This window comes from Aquarana catesbeiana, linkage group LG01 (assembly GCF_042186555.1).
Source record: "Aquarana catesbeiana isolate 2022-GZ linkage group LG01, ASM4218655v1, whole genome shotgun sequence".
Taxonomy (NCBI): Eukaryota; Metazoa; Chordata; class Amphibia; order Anura; family Ranidae; genus Aquarana; species Aquarana catesbeiana.
The window spans coordinates 670937541-670956997 of NC_133324.1; positions in this window are offsets into that span (position 1 = coordinate 670937541).

The following is a 19457-nucleotide window of genomic DNA, read 5'->3' on the forward strand; positions in this document are numbered from 1 at the left end:
CTCTTTGATCACTGAAAAAGCCAAGAGCTGATTTACTTGCATCTTGTTGCTTTAAAGAGAGCAATTGTCCACCAAGCTTACATGGAAATGTAGATTTAAGATTTATAGTTTTGGCTAGAGTTAAATCCAAATTTAGGCCAAGGCCTACACTTGGGTTAGGATAGGGGCTGGGGTTCTAGCTTGAGCTACTGTTCATTATAGCTTCAATTAGGATTTGTGCTAAGGGTAAAAACTAGGTTTAGGGCTGGTGTAAGTTATAAGTCAAGTGGTATACCGCGCTAAGGAAAGTGATCGTAAATAGCAGCAGCGACTAACTATGTGATATAGGCATAGTAATAGGTATAATATATTAAAAAAAGTTAAGCTCTTCAAAATAAACCAAAAAATGTGAAGTGACACAGTATGGATCAATAACAGTGGTTAAATACAACAGTAAATCTCAATAAAATAAAAAATGTCCATATACACCCACATGTGATCAATTCTGAAAATAGGGTAGAAGTTGAATCCACGTGGTATATGAGAAGGAAGAAATAACACTTCAACAGAATTCTACCACCAGAGTTTAAAGAGGTCCTTATGTGACATCCATTACCCTGTTAATGAGGACGCTTACCAGAGAGGATGGACCATCTATTTCTAGAATGGTCAAACACGCTTGCAGGTAAACCTGTGCAGGGTAACATAAACAATGAGACCTTCTATGGATCACTGAAGCATACTAGTGCTGTGGGAGTGTATCCAAGAGTGACAAACTCCAAATCTTGGCCAAATACGGTAGGTATGTGGAGAAAGAAGGGGCTCCAAAAGTAGTATAGTATGAACTGCTTTATTGTAAAAGTCAAAAACCTACTTACAATCAGTAAAAACAAAAATGAGCCTGGTTTAAAATGTGCTTGCCTGCAAACAATCGATTACACCTGCACTTCTGGGATCATGTGGGATGTGATAGCATAAGCACATACCTCCCCTTTAAGTTAAACTGTCCAACTCGGTAACTAATAGAAAATAAGGGGGCAAATATAAGTCTTATAAAAAAATAAGCCTGTAAAATATATTTAAAGGCCAAACATTCAGATTTGTGTTTAATATTCTTTATAATAGGTACAAAGATTGGATCTATTGCTGATCACAGAAATGTTTTAGCTGTCATTACTGAGTCTGACTCACCAGAAATCAGCATTTCCCTCAATAACCCTTTCTACCTACTTGTATCTCCCAGTAATACTGACAAACTGGTTGTCAGAACAATATGTAGGCAACAAAATCTTCTTTTTCCTGCAGTAGTTTGATATACAGTGTCATGGTAAGTGGAAAATACACAGTTAATTCTAACAGGCTTTGACCTTTACAGTCTTTACAGTCTTACAGCATCTCTGGGATATATTATATGTCAGTGGAGTTCTAACAGTGTCTGTGAGGTTTCCAATGATTATAGAGAACCTAAGGGAATTACTGTGATAAGTTTGTTCTGATGACAGCTAATTGGGAAATATTTAAAATTATATTTCAACAAAACTCACTTTCTATTTGTGATTATAAGTAATTCAAGCATTATATGTACCGTGTTGTTATGTTCTGTTAAGCCTTCTTTGGCTACTATTGTAAAGTTATTTTAAATCTACATTTAGCACAGTGGTGTGTTATTCCTAAAAAAACAAGCAAAAACAAACACAAACTTTATGAAAAAGCAAGACAGCAGGTATAAACAATGTTTGCACCTTTATCTGTTTACTGTAGTCCTTCCAATGCCAATCAGGCAGCAGTTTTAGTGTGTCAATGATAGGGCCCCACTTAGGGCTCCTTGTTGCGGCACTCTCTACACAAAACTTCCCACCATCCCACTTACATAAGTTACTACCTCTACCTCTACTCCTCAGTGCAACAAGCAACCATTATTGGATGGTGCACCGTCAATGATGTAATCCTTGTATAGCTGTAATATGGACTGAAAATGTCTTAAATTGTGCTATCTGACAGCCGCTTTTTTGGAATCAGCATCTCAGTAAGATGCAGTGCTTTCCCTAGAAAAGAACATCGCGATATGAGTGCTGCTAGGGAATGCCTGTTGAACCACAGCATGGACAGAAACTGTCTGCAGCTGACCAATCCAACAGCCAGTGCTTACATGCAATACTTGTGATTCTGCACATGAGTAGATGTATAAATAGAGCAACTCATAATCTAGTAGCCTAGAAGGAAGGAACAGGAAGGAACAGGAACAGTGTTTGTAACAGTTAGAAGGGAGTGTAAAAAATAGAAGGTTGTTTATTGCTAAAAATAGGAAATAACAAAGAGAAAGAGAAGTATGTTAAAGTGGTTGTAAACTGCGCATGTAAAAAAAAAAAAAACCTGCAAGGCAATGGAATACTGTGCTAGTATGCATTACATACTAGCACATTATGAAATACTCAGCTTGGAACGAAGTCTTTCAGCGCTGTAACGTCACCTCTGATAGGGCTGGCATGTTACCCCTGTGTCATGGATAGGGATGGGCCTGATGCTCGAGTCGAACTTAAGTTCGACTCGAACATCAGGTGTTCGCCCGTTCACCGAATAGTGAATATTATGGGGCTTTCACGGCAAACTCAAGTGCTGCAGAATGCCACATAATGCACTGCGAGATCGCATTGACGTCTGATGATTGGCCAATGCATGTACCTGACCTGCATGCTTTGGCCAATCACTGCTGTGAGAGCCATAATTGTCATAGCTCAGGGCGCCCCACACTATATAAGGCTGCTTACACGGTGGCCCTATACAGTGTTATAATAACGTGGAGGTGATTGAGAGAACGTTAGCTAGAGGCAGGTTAGTTAGTGGCATGCAGGCAGTTTTCTATCTATCTATCTATCTATCTATCTATCTATCTATCTATCTATCTATCTATCTATCTATCTATCTATCTATCTATCTATCTATCTATCTATCTATCTATCTATATACTCTGTATTCAGTGTAGACTAGAATCATCAGAAACTGTCTTTTGCGTTTTTTACTTTTTGACACTTTTTTTGGTGAATACCATGTACCCCATACCCATTCACAAGGGGGGCGGGATCTGGGGGCCCCCTTGTTAAAAGAGCATCTAGATTCCAATAAGTCCCCCACCTGCAGACCCCCACAACCACTGGGCCAGGGTTGTGAGGATGAGGCCCTTGTCCCCTTCAATATGGGGGCAAGGTGCTTTTGGTGCAGAGTTCCCCAGACGCAAAGGGCCTGGTATGGACTGGGGGGAACCCACGCTGATTTTTTCCTTGATTTTTCATCTATATTGCCGGGAGCCAGCAATACATTACAGCCGTGAGCAATTTTTAATTAAATTTTTTCCTTTTTCATTTTTATTGTTTCACTTCAAGCATTATTAAAATCACTGCTCCTGAAAAAAAATTTGTTTTAAAAACCATTGCATTGATACCTGTCCCCTGGGGCAGTACCCGTGTCCTCATACACATATTTTGGCAATAACTTGCATATAAGCCTTTAAAATTAGCACTTTTGATTTTTCATGTTCATGTGCCATAGACTTTAATAGGGTTCACATGTTCGTAAAAAATTTTTGCCTGTTCGCATGTTCTGGTGCGAACCGAACCAGGGATGTTCGGCCCATCCCTAGTCATAGATCTGCCAACCCGGGGTCACCAAATGGTTAACAATAGTGCAGAGTGATTTCAGTGACTGGCGTCTGACTGCCTTATTTAAATACCTCAGCAGCAGCACTGTGTCTTTGCCATCTGATTTGCAGCTCATACCTTTTTCCTGTGACTACCTGTTCTCATGATCTGATCTGTTCCCTGAGTTTGACCCGGCTTGCTTGACTACAATTGATCCCAGTTATCCTGACCCCGACTTACATTGTGACCACAATTATCTCTAAATTGACTGATATCCTGTTGCCAAACCTTTGCCTGCATCTCGACTGATCTCTGCCTGTCGTTGTGTCTGCTTGATCATCTGTTACCAAACATGGCTTGTCTGACAACGCATCCAGTGTCTCCACAGCTCTGCATCTACCAGCTTCCTGTTTCCTGCTTCCTGTATGCTGAGCTGACTACACCTGCTGTTACCTGCTGGTCTACTCTGGGAATTCATCAGCTGCACAAGAGACGATCCAGGCACTCTAAAGCCTCGTACACACGATCGGATTTTCTGCAGACAAAACCTCAGACTTTGTCCTAAGGCGTGTGCCTGGATTTTGTCTTGCATACAAACAGCAAGTAATTGTCAGCCAACAAACATGAACGTATGTGCCTGTATTTTGTCTTGCATACAAATGGCAAGGAATTGTCAGCCAACAAACACGAATGTAGTGACATACTATGTGGTTTTTCAGCTCTTTAGCGCCACCCTTTGGGCTCCTTCTGATAATTTCGTGCTAGTAGAAGTTTGGTGAGTGTTGATTCATGCTTTCCATTTTGCGCTTTTCATTTAGCGCTTTTCAATTAGCGCTTTTCATTTCGTGCTTTTCAGTTCATTTCTGAGTGGCCGTTCGTCAACCAGCCATGTTGAAGAATCAGAGGAGATAACAAGTTATTTATTATTGGCCTTGGAGTTATTGCTTTGACCCAAGCCCACTCCAGGAACAGGAGGAGGAGGAGTTCTTGGACCAAAAATTGGTTGCTTTATTAATCGTGACCAATTATGTCATATGCCTTTGCTGCGGGAGCTCCAGGAGAATAATCCAGATGTTTTTCGGAATTATCTCTGGATGACAGACCCCTGCTTTCACCAACTCCACTTTCACCATTTCTGACCCCCTATATTAAGAAGCAGGACACATGCATGAGGCTTTTATTTTTTGTTTGAATAATAATGATTTGATTTGTTATATTTTCTATATTTTTGGATGCATAGAATGCACTTTTTGGTTAAGTTCTATTGGCAGATAGTATGTCTAATTTTATTTGTTTTCTTTTTTTTTTTTTAATGCACAATAAAAAAAATGTGGAGAATAATACTTGGCTATGTGTTCTACTTCAAATGACAGTTTGGGAGTAGGCAGTTATATTTAAAAAAATACAATGTAAAATTGACAAGGGACACCAACATAGTTGTATCTTTGATCTTAAAAACTACGGGATAATGATGTTGTGGTAACTTGCCCCCCCCAAAAAAGAAAAGCATATTAATATTATTCTTGATATCACTAGAAAAAAAAAGCCTTTGAAAATTTGTTTGCAATAACTCCATCAGTATCACCAGCAAAGTAGCTTCATTATTATCCCATTAAAGAAGAAGAGAATGTGCTCTGCATTGGGAGATTTCATAATTTGCCATGTGCCAATGTTAATTCTCCGTTACGCTAGATTACAAGACCGACCGCTCCTTGCTTCCAAGCATGCGTGTTTGTACTTTGGACTTTTGTCCGACGGACTTGTGTACACACGCTCAGAAAATCTGACAGCAGACATTTGTCCATGGAAAATTTTAAAACCTGCCATCCAACATTTGTCAGCAGAAAATCTGACAACAATTGCCCGATGGAGCGTATAAACAGTCGGATTTTCCGTCAACAGCCTGCCATCACACATTTCCCGTTGGAAAATCCACGTGTAAGAGACTTTACACCACTCAGCTCTTGTGGCTACTGTTCATAACACTGGTGGCCCTTGAGCCAGGGTTGTACGCGAGGCCTTTCTGTTGCACGTCAGGCTCACCCGTCCATAGCCAAGCAGGGTTTACATCCACTTTAATAATTGCCAGTAATTAAATTTTTACTTTTTCCTGAGTATTAAAAAATAGGTCTAGCCAAAAAAAAAAAAAAATTCAGTTTTGGATAGAGTTTGTAAATTTTAGAAAATCTGTCAGTTTTTTTTTACTGTCTTTCTGTCTGCTGGAGTAATCTAACTTCACTATTTTTCCTAAGGACCATTGTGACTGGGAGACAAATTGAGGGTAATGTATGATTTTACAGCTGTCCCTGAAACAGATTTTAAAGGGAAATCTTCTAAAGGAGTCATGTGTTCCACTAACAGGTGTCAGGGGAGAGATTTTCCCTCATTTTGGAGAGATTTCCACCTAATCCATGCAGTGTATCTGGTGAAAACTGCCTTAGGTGCAGGGAAATCTCCCTGATGGGACACAGGCAACAGTAAACACCTGGCAGAGGTATAACCATTGCAAAGCGAACTAGCAATTTAAATATTTTGTGATCCCCATGTATAGTGTCTGCTTGTGCCTCACAAAAAAATCAAGCCCTGGTAAGCCAGATTGCTGCTTCAGACGCACATCTCCTTCTTTCTAAGCACAGCCTTGGGTTTGACTATGGCACTGCAGAGATATTAGATTACAACCAGGTCACCCATATGTTAGGTAATTTAGCACAGTGTTTTTGGGAGAAAGCCCAAGAAAACATAAAAAAGAATTTACAATCTCAATGTAGTGTCCATGTTGTCCCTTCATAGATCAAATAATGGGAAATCATAAAGGCCCTGACAAGTTGTAATTATCATTAATTATCTTAGTATGTATGAAGAGTTTTGATATCAGCCATGAGTCTATACTATATACAATATGTTAAGCATGCGTAATGTAAAAAATAAATCTAACACTTTGGCTGCTGGTTATTCAAATTTAATGCCACAGAAAAGAGTAGATTAAAAATTACTCCAGTGACATTTGTGTTTTGAAACTGACCTGTAAATAAATGGTTGACCTACCAGTATTCCCAAAGGGATAAACTGAAAATGGAAAGGCTAAGGTCACTTATTAGGCTAAAAGGTTAATTTCAGCTGAAAATTAAAGTTTTTTCCTAGTCTGATATATATCGCTGTTTTAGAGCAGCATAGAGAGGACTTCAGTTTTCACGATTCATTATGCTTTTCTATGTGTATGTTTGCACAGGGAGCATTTTATGACACTCAGCTAAACGGCTTATAAGTCCTGCAGCTGAACATGATATTGTCCAGTGAATAAAAAAAAAAAAAAAAACTTCCATCCATGCTTCTGCTTCAACTCATTGTTTGGATGGATGGACTGTAATGTATGTTTGCTCTCTGGATTAAGTATCTGAGAAGCCTGTTTTCTACTGGCTTCATAATACTATTTGTAAGACACAGATATGTGTGTAGTGACAGCTCTGTATTGCATAAGCTAGTAAGTTTCCTATACTTAGTAACACAATTACATGGAGCAATAAATGTGATCAAAAAAAATTCTGCTCTAAGTGTTTAATTTATTGTACATTACGCATTTTACTTTACCTACCCCAATGGGCAATCAACGATCTACTAATTAGTATAGTGGTAAAATAACACATCCTCAATTCATTTTGGTTTAAAAATGTGACAACTTTGGAGACCGATCTTATGCTTGTGATGTCCCCAACCTTGGAGCTGCCTTTTGCACGTGGGGGGTAGTTGAGTTTCAGCCCCTGTATGTGGCCACTTTTGTTTGCCCCAACATAGTTGTGCAGGTATGTTCCAGGAAAATAAAGTTTGGTATTCAGGATATAACTAAAGCTTACCTGGATCTGTTCTTTGTAACAGACATTCATGAAGGAATCAAGTTTGGGACTATATAAGTTGTTCTCTTTAACCACTTCAGTACTAATCTGTATATATCACTTCATTACCAGGCCATTTTTTAAGTGACATGATAGGTTGACTGACAATTACTCAATCATGCAATAGTGTACCAAGATAATTCATAAATTGATAAATATCAATTTTTTGGGTCAAAAGGGGCTTTCTCTTAGTAGTATATAATAACCACTGAGAAAGACCAAACATTAAAGAAAAATTCTATTACTTTCTGTTATAAAGCATATCAAATAAAAATGGCAGGGTGGTATACAAACACCCCCAAATGACCATTTTGTAAATAGACACCCCAAGATAATCAATTTTTTTGCAATTGTTTTTATTATTTTATTTTTTGGAAATTAAGAAACTGCTGAAATGGAGCTTGGTAATGGTGCACTAGATAGGTGCACTAGATACATCATTACCCACTTGCGTACCACTCGCCTACAGTGTACTGCAGGTGGGCATCCCGTACCAGTATAGTTACCTACCTGTACGTCACTTGTCTCTTCTGGGTACAGGGCGCATAAGCGCGTCCCCATCCGCTGACTCCTGCTGTGATTGTACACAGCAGGTGTTTGTCAGCAGGTCCCAGCAAATGATTCAGGCTGGGACCTGCTGATCGGCTGTGTCCAATCACAGCCAAGAGCCCTGTGTTGACAATCAACACAGGGCTCTTTACAGAGGGAACAATCCTGTCCCTGCAAAGCAGGGAGAAGAAACAAAGATTTTTAGTAAAAAGCAGCACATATTACATAAATTAACACTTTTTAAGCACACAGTTAGCCCTTTGATCAATTGATAGTTGTTAACCCCTTCGCAGCCAGTGTCATAAGTACAGTGTATAGCATTAGCATGGATAACAGTATTATTGTCCCATACACGCGGTCAGATTTTCCGATGGAAAATGTTCGATGGGAGCTCATTGTCGGAAATTCCGACTGTGTGTAGGCTCCATCGGACATTTTCCATCGGAATTTCTGACACACAAAATTTGAGATCTAGATCTCAAATTTTCCAACATCAAAATCCGTTGTCGGAAATTCTAATCGTGTGTACACAGTTCTGACGCACAAAGTTCCACACATGCTTGGAATCAAGCAGAAGAGCCGCACTGGCTATTAAAATTCATTTTTCTCAGGTCATCGTACGTGTTGTATGTCACCGCGTTCTTGACGTTCGGAATTTCCGACAAGATTTGTGTTACCGTGTGTATACAAGACAAGTTTGAGCCAACATCCTTCGGAAAAAATCTATGGATTTTGATGTCGGAATGTCCAATCGTGTTTACGCAGCATTAATGTCACTGGTGATGTCAGTTTCACTCTCCCCCAGCGTCAGTTAGTGTCAGATTGTCCGCCGCACAGTCCCACTATAAGTCACTAATCCCAGCCATTACTGGTATAAATTTTTTTTTTTTTAATTCCAGTATATACTGTATAGCATAGCTTGTAGACGCTATAACTTTCATGCAAACCAACCAATATACACTTATTGGGATTTTGTTTTACCGAAGACATAGCAGAATACATTTTGGCCAAAATTTATGAAGAAAGTAGATTTTTTAAAACATTTTTATTGGATATGTTTTTTTTTTTCCCCAATTTTTTGGTATTTTTTAAAATAAAAAAAACAGTGGTGATCAAATACCAATAAAAGAAAGCTATATTTGTTTGGAAAAAAAAAGATAAACATGTAATTTTGGTACAGTGTTGTGTGACCATGCAATCACCAGTTAAAGTAACACAGTGCTAAATAGCAAAAAATGATCTGGTCATAAAGGGGGTAAAACCTTCCGGAGCTGAGATGGTTAATGTACAGGTCATACACAGTGTGAGGATGGGTGAAGGGGTTAATGTGAAGGTAATAATTCATTCATTATTCATTCATTCATTTATTAAATTTTTAATTTCTCCTTCCTCCCTCTTCTCCACCGGAGAGGGACGAGAGGCCATTAGAAGTGTTTACATTTGTAATCCCTATGATTGGACATCACAGCAATCACAAGTACAGAACCATTATGTGCATTTTGCCTGTAATCTGAGCTGTCTAATAAGAGCATGGTTACCTTTAAAGTGAATTGTTCCTTATCTTAATTCATGTGATAAAACCAAGTGAAAATTTACATTACAAAAGAAACCCATTTAAGATCTTTTTAGCTTGTTGGGAAGACTTGGAAACAGAGCTTACCTTTCACTCATTTGCAGGGAAATAAAAGTATCAAGTACACATGCTCCATTACTATCATCCTACATGACCCATTCAATGACAGGTAAATGTGTCCACACCCAGTATTTCTGGGGAGAAACACATCTACTAGCAGCTTTAGTGATTCTATGGACAGCGTATTATATTATCTTTTCATTTTGCTTGCTACTATATGTGCTAAAACAACAAGGACAAACACAGACCATTCCATCATGGTCTGGGGTGAGGCTTGTAGAGCAGTAGCTATAGCAGTAGAGAGGCTTCCACTGAGCAGCTGGATAAGTGCAGCAGAAGGTCACCTTGAAGGATGATACATGCTCACCTCAGTTGTGGAGTCTAAGCACTAACTGGTGTTCACCAGAGCTCCTGATGGTGGAGATGGTGGAGGTTTTGCTGCATGTTAGTACCAGGTCGTGGTCCTGAGGATTGCCTTACCATAAGGTTACATAGATAGTTACATAGTAGGTGAGGTTGAAAAAAGACACAAGTCCATCAAGTCCAACCTATGAGTGTGATTATATGTAAGTATTACATTGTACATCCCTGCCGGTGGAAGTGAATTCCACATCCTTGCCGCTCTTACAGTAAAGAACCCTCTACATAGTTTAAGGTTAAACCTCTTTTCTTCTAATTTTAAATATGTGTCTTCTTAAACTCTCCTTTGGCAAAAAAGTTTTATCCCTATTGTGGGGTCACCAATACAGTATTTATAAATTGAAATCATATCCCCTCTCAAGCGTCTCTTCTCCAGAAAGAATAAGTTCAGTGCTCGCAACCTTTCCACATAACTAATATCCTCCAGACCCTTTATTAGCTTTGTTACCCTTCTTTGTACTCGCTCCATTTCCAGTACATCCTTCCTGAGGACTGGTGCCCAGAACTGGACAGCATACTCTAGGTTCATTCATATTTTTGCCACCCAAATGCATTATTTTACATTTTTCTACATTAAACCTCATTTGCCATGTAGTTGCCCACCCACCTCATTCATTCGTTCAGACCTTTTTGCAAGGTTTCCACATCCTGCGGAGAAGTTATTGCCCTGCTTAGCTTAGTATTGTCCGCAAATACAGAGATTGAACTGTTTACCCCATCCTCCAGGTCGTTTATGAACAAAATTAATAGGATTGGTCCCACCCCAGAACCCTGGGGGACCCCATTACCCACCTCTGACCATTCCGAGTACTCCCCATTTATCACCACCCTCTGAACTCGCCCTTGTAGCCAGTTTTCAATCCATGTACTCACTCTATGGTCCATGCCAACGGGACCTTATTTTGTACAGTAAATATTTATGGGGAACTGTGTCAAATGCTTTTGCAAAATCAAGATACACCACGTCTACGGGCCTTCCTTTATCTAAATGGCAACTCACCTCCTCATAGAAGATTAATATATTGATTTGGCAAGAATGATTCTTCATGAATCCATGCTGATTACTGCTAATGATACCGTTCTCGTTATTAAATCTTGTATATAGTCCCTTATCATCCCCTCCAAGAGCTTGCATACAACTGATGTTAGGCTAACTGGTCTGTAATTCCCAGGGATGTATTTTTGTCTGTTTTTAAATATTGGTGCTACGTTGGCTTTTTTCCAATCACCTGGTACCATTCCAGTCAGTAGACTGTCAGTATAAATTAGGAACAATGGTCTGGCAATTACTTGACTGAGTTCCCTAAGTACCCTCGGATGAAAGCCATCTGGTCCAGGTGATTTATTAATGTTGAGTTTCCCAAGTCTAATTTTAATTCTGTCCTCTGTTAACCATGAAGGTGCTTCCTGTGATGTGTCATAAGGATAAACACTGCAGTTTTGGCTACTGCAGGCCCCCGATTCCCTCATGAAGACTGAAGAGAAGAATAAATTCAATGCCTTCGCCATCTCCCCATCCTTTGCAGCCAAATGTCCTTCCTCATTCTTTATGGGGCCAATATGATCTGTCCTCCCTTTTTTACTGTTTACATACTTACAGAATTTATTGGGATTTTTTTTTTGCTCTCCTCTGCTATGTGTCTTTCATGTTCTATCTTAGCCGCCCTAATTGCACGCTTACATTTCTTGTTGCATTCTTTATAAAGTCTGAATGCTGATGATGATCCCTCAACCTTGTATTTTTTGAAGGCCTACTCCTTTGCTTTTATATGCATTTTTACATTGGAGTAAAGCCATCCAGGACTTCTGTTCACTCTCTTAAATTTATTACCCAGTGGGATGCATTGGCTAATGTGCTTATTTAATATGCTCTTAAAGTAAACCCATCTCTCCTCCGTGTTCTTTGTTCCTAAGATTTTATCCCAATTCATGCCTTCTAACAAGGTTCATAGTTTAGGGAAGTTGGCTTCTTTGAAATTCAGTGTCTTTGTATTCCCCTTATGTTTCCTATTTGTGTGATTTATACTGAAGCCGATTGACCTGTGATCGCTGTTTACTAAATTGCACCGTATTTTCACATTCGTGATCAGGTATGTATTGTTGGTAATCAGTAGATCCAGTAATACTTTATTTCTAGTTGGTGCATCTACCATCTGACCCATGAAATTGCCCTGCAAGACATTTAGGAACTGGCGAGGTTTAGACGAATGGGTGGTTCCCTCCGCCCAGTCTATGTCTGGATAATTAAAATCCCCCCATTATGGCAACACTTCCCATCCTTGCTGCTAATCCAACTTGTGATAGGAGATCCGTCTCCCCCTCCTCCCTCAGGTTAGGGAGCCTATAGCATATTCCCAGTAATATTTTCCCCTTAGCTTCATCCCTTTGGAGCTCTACCTATAAGGATTTCACCTCCTCCCTAGTTCCCTTAGTGATGTCATCTCTCACATTCACTTGTACATTATTCTTGATATATAGGCATACTCCTCCCACTTTTTTACCCTCTCTATCCCTGCAATAAAGGGCATACCCTTGAATGAAAAAAATTGAGAAATAATCAAACAGCAGATCGATACTTCTCCCTCAGCGCTCATAGAAAAAATTATTATTTAAAATAACATAAGCAGCTACTATAATAATAAAACACTGTACTGGAAATATGTTAGAGCAAAGAAATACCAAAACATTAGTAGCACTAAACAATCAGAGTATTTTTAAGATTGCTAAAAAGTCCACTTTATCAGTGAAAGTGAGCAAATGTGAATATGAAATTGTCCGCCAAAGAAAAAATCATTGCAGATTTTACTTCAAGACGATCACCTTCACCACGTGTGTAATCCACTTACCAGATAATACTGGTTTAAGCGCTTGTCTTTAAATGGTTGCTGTCAGCACACACTGCATATCTCCATCTAGATTATTGCTCATCACAAGCAAAGGACAAGAACGCACATAGCATAATCCAGTAATTAAATTGGGTTTATTTAAAAATATTCCCTAAAGGTTGTGCACTTACAATGTAACAAAATATAAATAGCATGTAACAACTATGCATCAAAGGTCGTTATCTCCTGTCTACCTCTCACAGCTCCAGCGGTGTTCCCGTGGTCACGCAGTAACCCACTTCGTCGGATTCCCTGCTTGCCTGACCCGGGAACATCGCTGGAGCAAGACAATACACAGGTACTCAACAAAAAAATACACAGGTACTCAACAAGACAATACACAGGTACTCGCTGACCAACGTGCACTCGCTGACCTGCATGCACTCGCAGACCCACGTACACACACACACACAATACACAAGTACTAACGATCCACACACACTACTCAGACAACACTCAGGTACTCACAATACACAGGTACTACTTGACACTAATACTCAACACAGCCCACGTGCACTCGCAGCATTCATGTACTTACAATACACAGGTACATACTCACAATACACAGGTACTTGACCCCTCTTACAACCTCTTGTTTTCAACTCTTATTTTTTGACTCACCACTTAATCCAGTTCCACGTGGTCTAAGTTCCAGCAAGCTCAAAGATGAGCAGGCATACAATGAGTTCTACAGAAGGTTATATAGGCTTCAAGCACCTGTGACCAATTAAACACTCCCCTTAATTAGTAGGCTGTAGGAAGCAAAGAAAAAAAGCTATTTAAAAAGTGACAGAAAAGGGTGTTAAAAAGCTACAAGGAACAGCCCCAAAAAGAACCTAAAAATGCAACCCAGCAATCACCAGCAGTGAAAAAGCAAAACTTGTTCACACTCTCCACTCAAGGTCCCCACTGTTTAGCTTCCAACTAGCAGTCTGGCCAAGGTGAGCAAGCTGGTGTCCAGTAGCAGATATAGCAGGTAGAGATCAAGCAGAGTCAATAAACAAGCCAAAGGTTGGCAACATGTAGTAACCAAAAAATGGACAGCTGCAGGAGTGACAAGAGCGAGATATTGGCTGGAGAGAGCACAATAATCTGACAAACAGGAAGTGAAGAGACATGCCTTAAATCAGGAAGTTCATGGGAGGAGCAAAGAAGTCAGGGTTCACCAAAAATAAGAAACAAGGCAAGAAGATCCAAACAATCAGACAGTGAGTTGCCCAGCATCTCAGGTGGATTAGCAAGAAGCGACATGCCAGACATGGAAGAGGTTATAGGTTCAGACCTGGGTTCTGACAGTTACTCTTTTAGAATTTTTGAAGATTGACATTTTTTATCAGTTTTGGTGTATGTTTATTTGTTACCATATGTGTGAATATAATGATTTGTTGTTTTCAAAATAGAGAAAATTGTTGACTTTAAAACTAATTTTGCCTTTTTTCTAATAATTTATTTTTTTATGCATGTATGCTACTTTTATTGATTAGAACAAAACATACACACTATATATAGAACCACTATATCATTTAAATAAGTTAGCATGCTTGAAAAAAATTTGTCCTAAAATGATCCTAAAAATTACTTTTATCATAAACAAAATAATCACCATGGAGACAATTTTAGATATTTCTGATAACTGAAACTAATGTTTTCTGTTCTATCTGTAGAACATTATTTAGTTCATGGGAGATGAAATAACTATAGGAATAGCATAAGTCACACAACAATGCCCTCAATCCTGCAGACAGAAAATTTAATTGAAAGTTTTCATTTTTTTTTCATCTTTTTGTCTCTTCTAACACCATAGATGTGTTGCTTTCAGACTGTTAGCCTACAGACTTATCTGAATATCCCTCGGATTTCAGGATACAGCAATACATGCCATGTATCATTCTATTGCCATATTTTATGGAGACAGTTGCAGATGGGTAAACAATTCATCTTAAGTTGGGTGCTCTATCTTCATGTCTTTGTCCTGGCTTTGAAAGAATTTACTTCAACTGCTATTAAAAGACAGGGAAGTTACAGAAGAACTTCTCAGAAAAAAATGTATTTTCTCCCTATACACCCCCAACTAAGAAATCCTATTATATGATCTGTAAAAGGTTGCTTCTCTGGAATATAATAGTTTTCTTCTCATAGACTGATCTGATAACTAGCACAGCTATGGTAGATGTCATTACTTGCAGTAATCACAGTAAAGATTTTAATACAGTTAGTGACCAGGTGAATTAAGTGGCATATCCATAGCAGCATAGCAGATTTCTGTAACCACTTAAGTGCCAGAGTCTTTCTTACCTTTTCTCCCTTGAGTCCAAGAGATTTTTTCATTTTGATGCTTTTTTTTTACTTTAAAACTTTTAGCTTGTGCAGTCTTTTCTAATTAAATATATTGTATAACTTTTTTTAGTTCAGATAAGCCAAGGCTTTCATCTGGTAGCAGATTGTAATATGTGTATTTTTATCCATTAGGTTTAGTGTAGCCCTCTTCTTCTTGGGGGTAACACAGAATACCATCCTTGGCAGTGTGGAAGACTAACATTCCCATCTCATTTTGAATGATGAGAAAAAAAGGGTGGGCAGCAGTCACTTTATTTACTGCTGATCCTAATTCCAAAAGTGAAGGTTTAGTTGTGCAGGTTTCCCAAAAATAGCACAAAAATAAGACAAGTATTCTAAAGGTAGTAGGGTCTTTAAAGTGGTTGTACATCCTGTACAACCACTTTTACCTACAGGTAAGCCTATATTAAGGCTTACCTGTAGGTGCTTGAAATATCTCCTAAACCTCCACGGTTTAGGAGATATTTACTAAAAAGCCGAGCGCCAAAGTCATCGACACATGCACCCTTTAGAAAGGGCACATCGTGCTGTTTCTGATAGGGGTCATGCCGTGATTGGTGGCTCCCACGTGCATGCGCCTCCAGCCAGTCACAGAGCCGGAGTTGCGTGGCCCCGGAAGGAAGAGGGGTGAAGATGGATGCTCCCTGCTAGTGGGGACAACGATGATATTGTGGGCTTCGGTTTCAGGTAAGGGACACATAATGGGCTACTATGTGATGCATAGTAGCCCATTATGCTTTACCTTTGCAGGGAAATAAAGAGGAAGTAAAACCCACCAGGGTTTACTTCCTCTTTAACAATAGCCTTTTGGTATTTGCTGGTCCTGTGAAAGCAGCCAGACATATCTATGACATTTTAGGAACAGTTGCAGTCTTTCTTGAGTTGCAGTGGATCTCTCTCTAATAAATCTGTCCATTGACTCTGTTAGAGTGGCCAAAAAAACCTTGTTTGATGGGCGAAGAATCCTTCTTACAATGTCCAGCAGTAGCTTCTACTCAGCTCCTCTGTGACATTCTTCAGGAAGAAGATTCTTTATAGTCCAGTTCCCTCCAAATATCCATTCTAACAGGCTGCTAAAGTATTGGGCCTTCAGCACATGCCCCAGGTTGGGGCAAATCCCAAGCAGAGATCTTAGCACACATCCTCTCCAGACAGAAGCCCGTGAGGGTAAGAGAACTCTGTAAAGGTGCTTCAAATATTTATACTCTCCTCAAACTGTACCTCTGAACAAAGAATACAGGGATTGGTTAGGTCAGTCAAATATTTTTAAAAATTGATTGTCCTTCTCACACTAATTACTGGAACTTCCTTAAAAGTAACAGGCAGAAGCATGCAACACACTGAGATTAGGAAAACCAGCTAATTCCAAAAAATATAAAAAGAGAGCTTAGGCTGATTACAGCATAGTTGCTAAACTCACCAAAGTGAAAAGAAACCTATGGTCATAACATATACTTACATTTTCCTGACAGACTCCATGGCAGCATATGTATGGGTCAACCCCGCCAATCCCATAGGATCCCACTCCCATTAACCACTTGCCGTCTTGCTCACGCCGATATACGTCGGCAGAATGGTTCTGCTGGGCGAAACCCTGTATGGGTACGTTGTATCCTTTAAGAGCCACCGGGGGTGCACGCTGCATGGCGGGGAACCCGATGCACGTGGATAGCGGCCGTGATCGCTGCCAGCTACCCGCGATCACGGACACGAGCGCCACCACAGGGATTTGTCTGTATAAACACTCAAAATCCCTGTTCTGTCCGGGGAGAGGAGACATATTGTTGTTCCCACTAAGTAGGGAGCACATTTAACCCTTGCTCGCCCCTAGTGTTAACCCCTTTCCTGCCAGTGACATTTACACAGTAATCAGTGCATTTTTATAGCACTGATCACTCTATGAATGTCAATGGTTCAAACAAATGTGTCAAAAGTGTTCGATCTGTCCGCCGCAATGTCTCAGTACTGCTACAAATCACAGATCACCACCATTACTAGTAAAAAAAAAAAAAATAATAAAAATGCCATAAAATGCCATAAATCTTTCCCATAGTTTGTAAACTGTATAACTTTTGCGCAAACTAATCAACTGATGAAGAAATTCGTTTTTTAAAAACATTTTTCGGGATATTTATTATAGCAAAAAGTCAAAAATATTGTTTTTTTTCTAAACTGTTGCTCTTTTTTTGTTTATAGCGCAAAAAATTAAAACCGCCGAGGTGATCAAATTCCACCAAAAGAAAGCTCTTTTTGTGGGAAAGAAGCACTCAAATTTACTTTGGGTACAACATTGCAAGACCACGCAATTGTCAGTTAAAGTGATATAGTGCCAAATTGTAAAAAGTGCTCTGGTCAGGAAGGGAGTAAAATCTTCCGGGGCTGAAGCGGTTAATTTTTGCTCAAAGCCAAAGGCCACGTTCCTTTTTTTCCTCCTCCTAGGACCCTGTGTGTTTGGAATCTTACCTAAGCTCAGGTGAGACCATCTGTGGCCAAGGCCTGGTGGTTTAGCGTGTAAGCCATATCTGGAAGATGGTGATGAGATGAAGATGCTGAGGAGATGGATCCCTTGTTAGTTCCACCAGATCCTAGTTATCAGCGAGGTGGAAAAGGGCATATGAAGTGGTGCCAATTAAGAGCTAAGGCCCTGCCATTGGTGGGCAAGCAGCGGTTTGGCTGGATAGCCCTATTTGCAGGTGGCCATGGAATGCCTAGGATGCCCAGAATGCCCTGGTCTCCATACACCGTGGTGGGCAAGTGGCAGTTTGGTTGCATAAACCTGCTATAAGTGGGTGGCCATGAAAAGTAGCATTTTCTCCCTACATCAGGCAAAGGTCACATGAGTGCCATCATTTAGTAATTTACATTTTCCTTTTTGCTCCATGGCAGCTGTTTCTCATGGTGGCTGGAGTGCATCTGCATTCCAAGCTACCACTCTTTCTTCCGGCCTGGAGTTCATGGGTTACTCCTGCCCAGGGACTCAGAGCATGGACACTGTGGGCATTCATGGCGTCTTTACAGCGGAGAGATTTAATCAGCTGTCAGTACTGTTGATATTGGGATTTCCCTGTGGGCAGCTTGCAGCAGTTTTCCTTAACACTGTGAGCAATCATAACAGGGATATTCTCTGTATTAACACCCTTGTGTGTGGCTCTATCACCTATGCAGGTTGGCTGACTGTGCAGTTCCACACTATGGATGCATTATCGCCCTCCACTTGTGGTCAGCCCTTGCATAGCAGGTATGGGAGGGTGTGCTTAACGCTTTCCTTTTCTCACTTGCCTAGGCACTCTCTTGGGTTTTTAACCATTTCTTTCAACCCTATTTTGTTTTTGTGAGTCCTTCCAAGTCAGATTGACAATAGACAGCATGAGATAATAAAAACCTCATTAGGTCACAGCATCAACATTCTTCTTCCAGATCTAGACGCCATAGGTCACTGTCAAGGTCCAAGCATCACAGGAAAAGTTCTGAATTCTCCTCTAGGCACCACACCCATCACCATGTCAGCAGCTCTGAGGAAGGAGCCTGCTGGGGATGTGGGACTCAGTTCCCAGTGAGCAAGTCTCTGTGTGAGCCATGCTTTGCCCGGGTGGTTGAGAAAAGGGATGGTGATAACCAGCAAATGGAATCTCTAGCACGTGGTGCATAAATCCCTTAAAGAGTGGGGTACAAGCCAAACTCAAAGCCCGACAGCCGTTATGGAGTGCTCTCTCTCTAAGGACAGCCAAGAAGTACTGGAACCATCTCAACCAAGCCATCCATCTATGAAGACCTCAGACAGTAAGGCAGAGGGAGATGTGATACACTGTGCCTTTGTGATGCCTTTGGTCAAGGCAATTAAGGGCCCATTGAAATGGGTAGAGCTTGTAGAGTCTCCTGCAAAGCAAAAGGAAGTTCTTTAAGCACTTCTAGTGAAAGCGTTCTAATTTCCCGTTCCAAGGGACATCATTTTTGGAGAGTGGAGCAAGGTCGCGAGATAGACCTACCTTCTGAGCAAGCTGGCCAAGCTCTTCCATTCAGGGATAAGGATGTGAAGTATCTAAAGGCTGCCTCTCTAGTTGTTGAGGTCCTTGATGAGGCTAGCAAGCTATGTCACTCTTCCTTTCGAGGATGCAGTGAATGGCCTGTG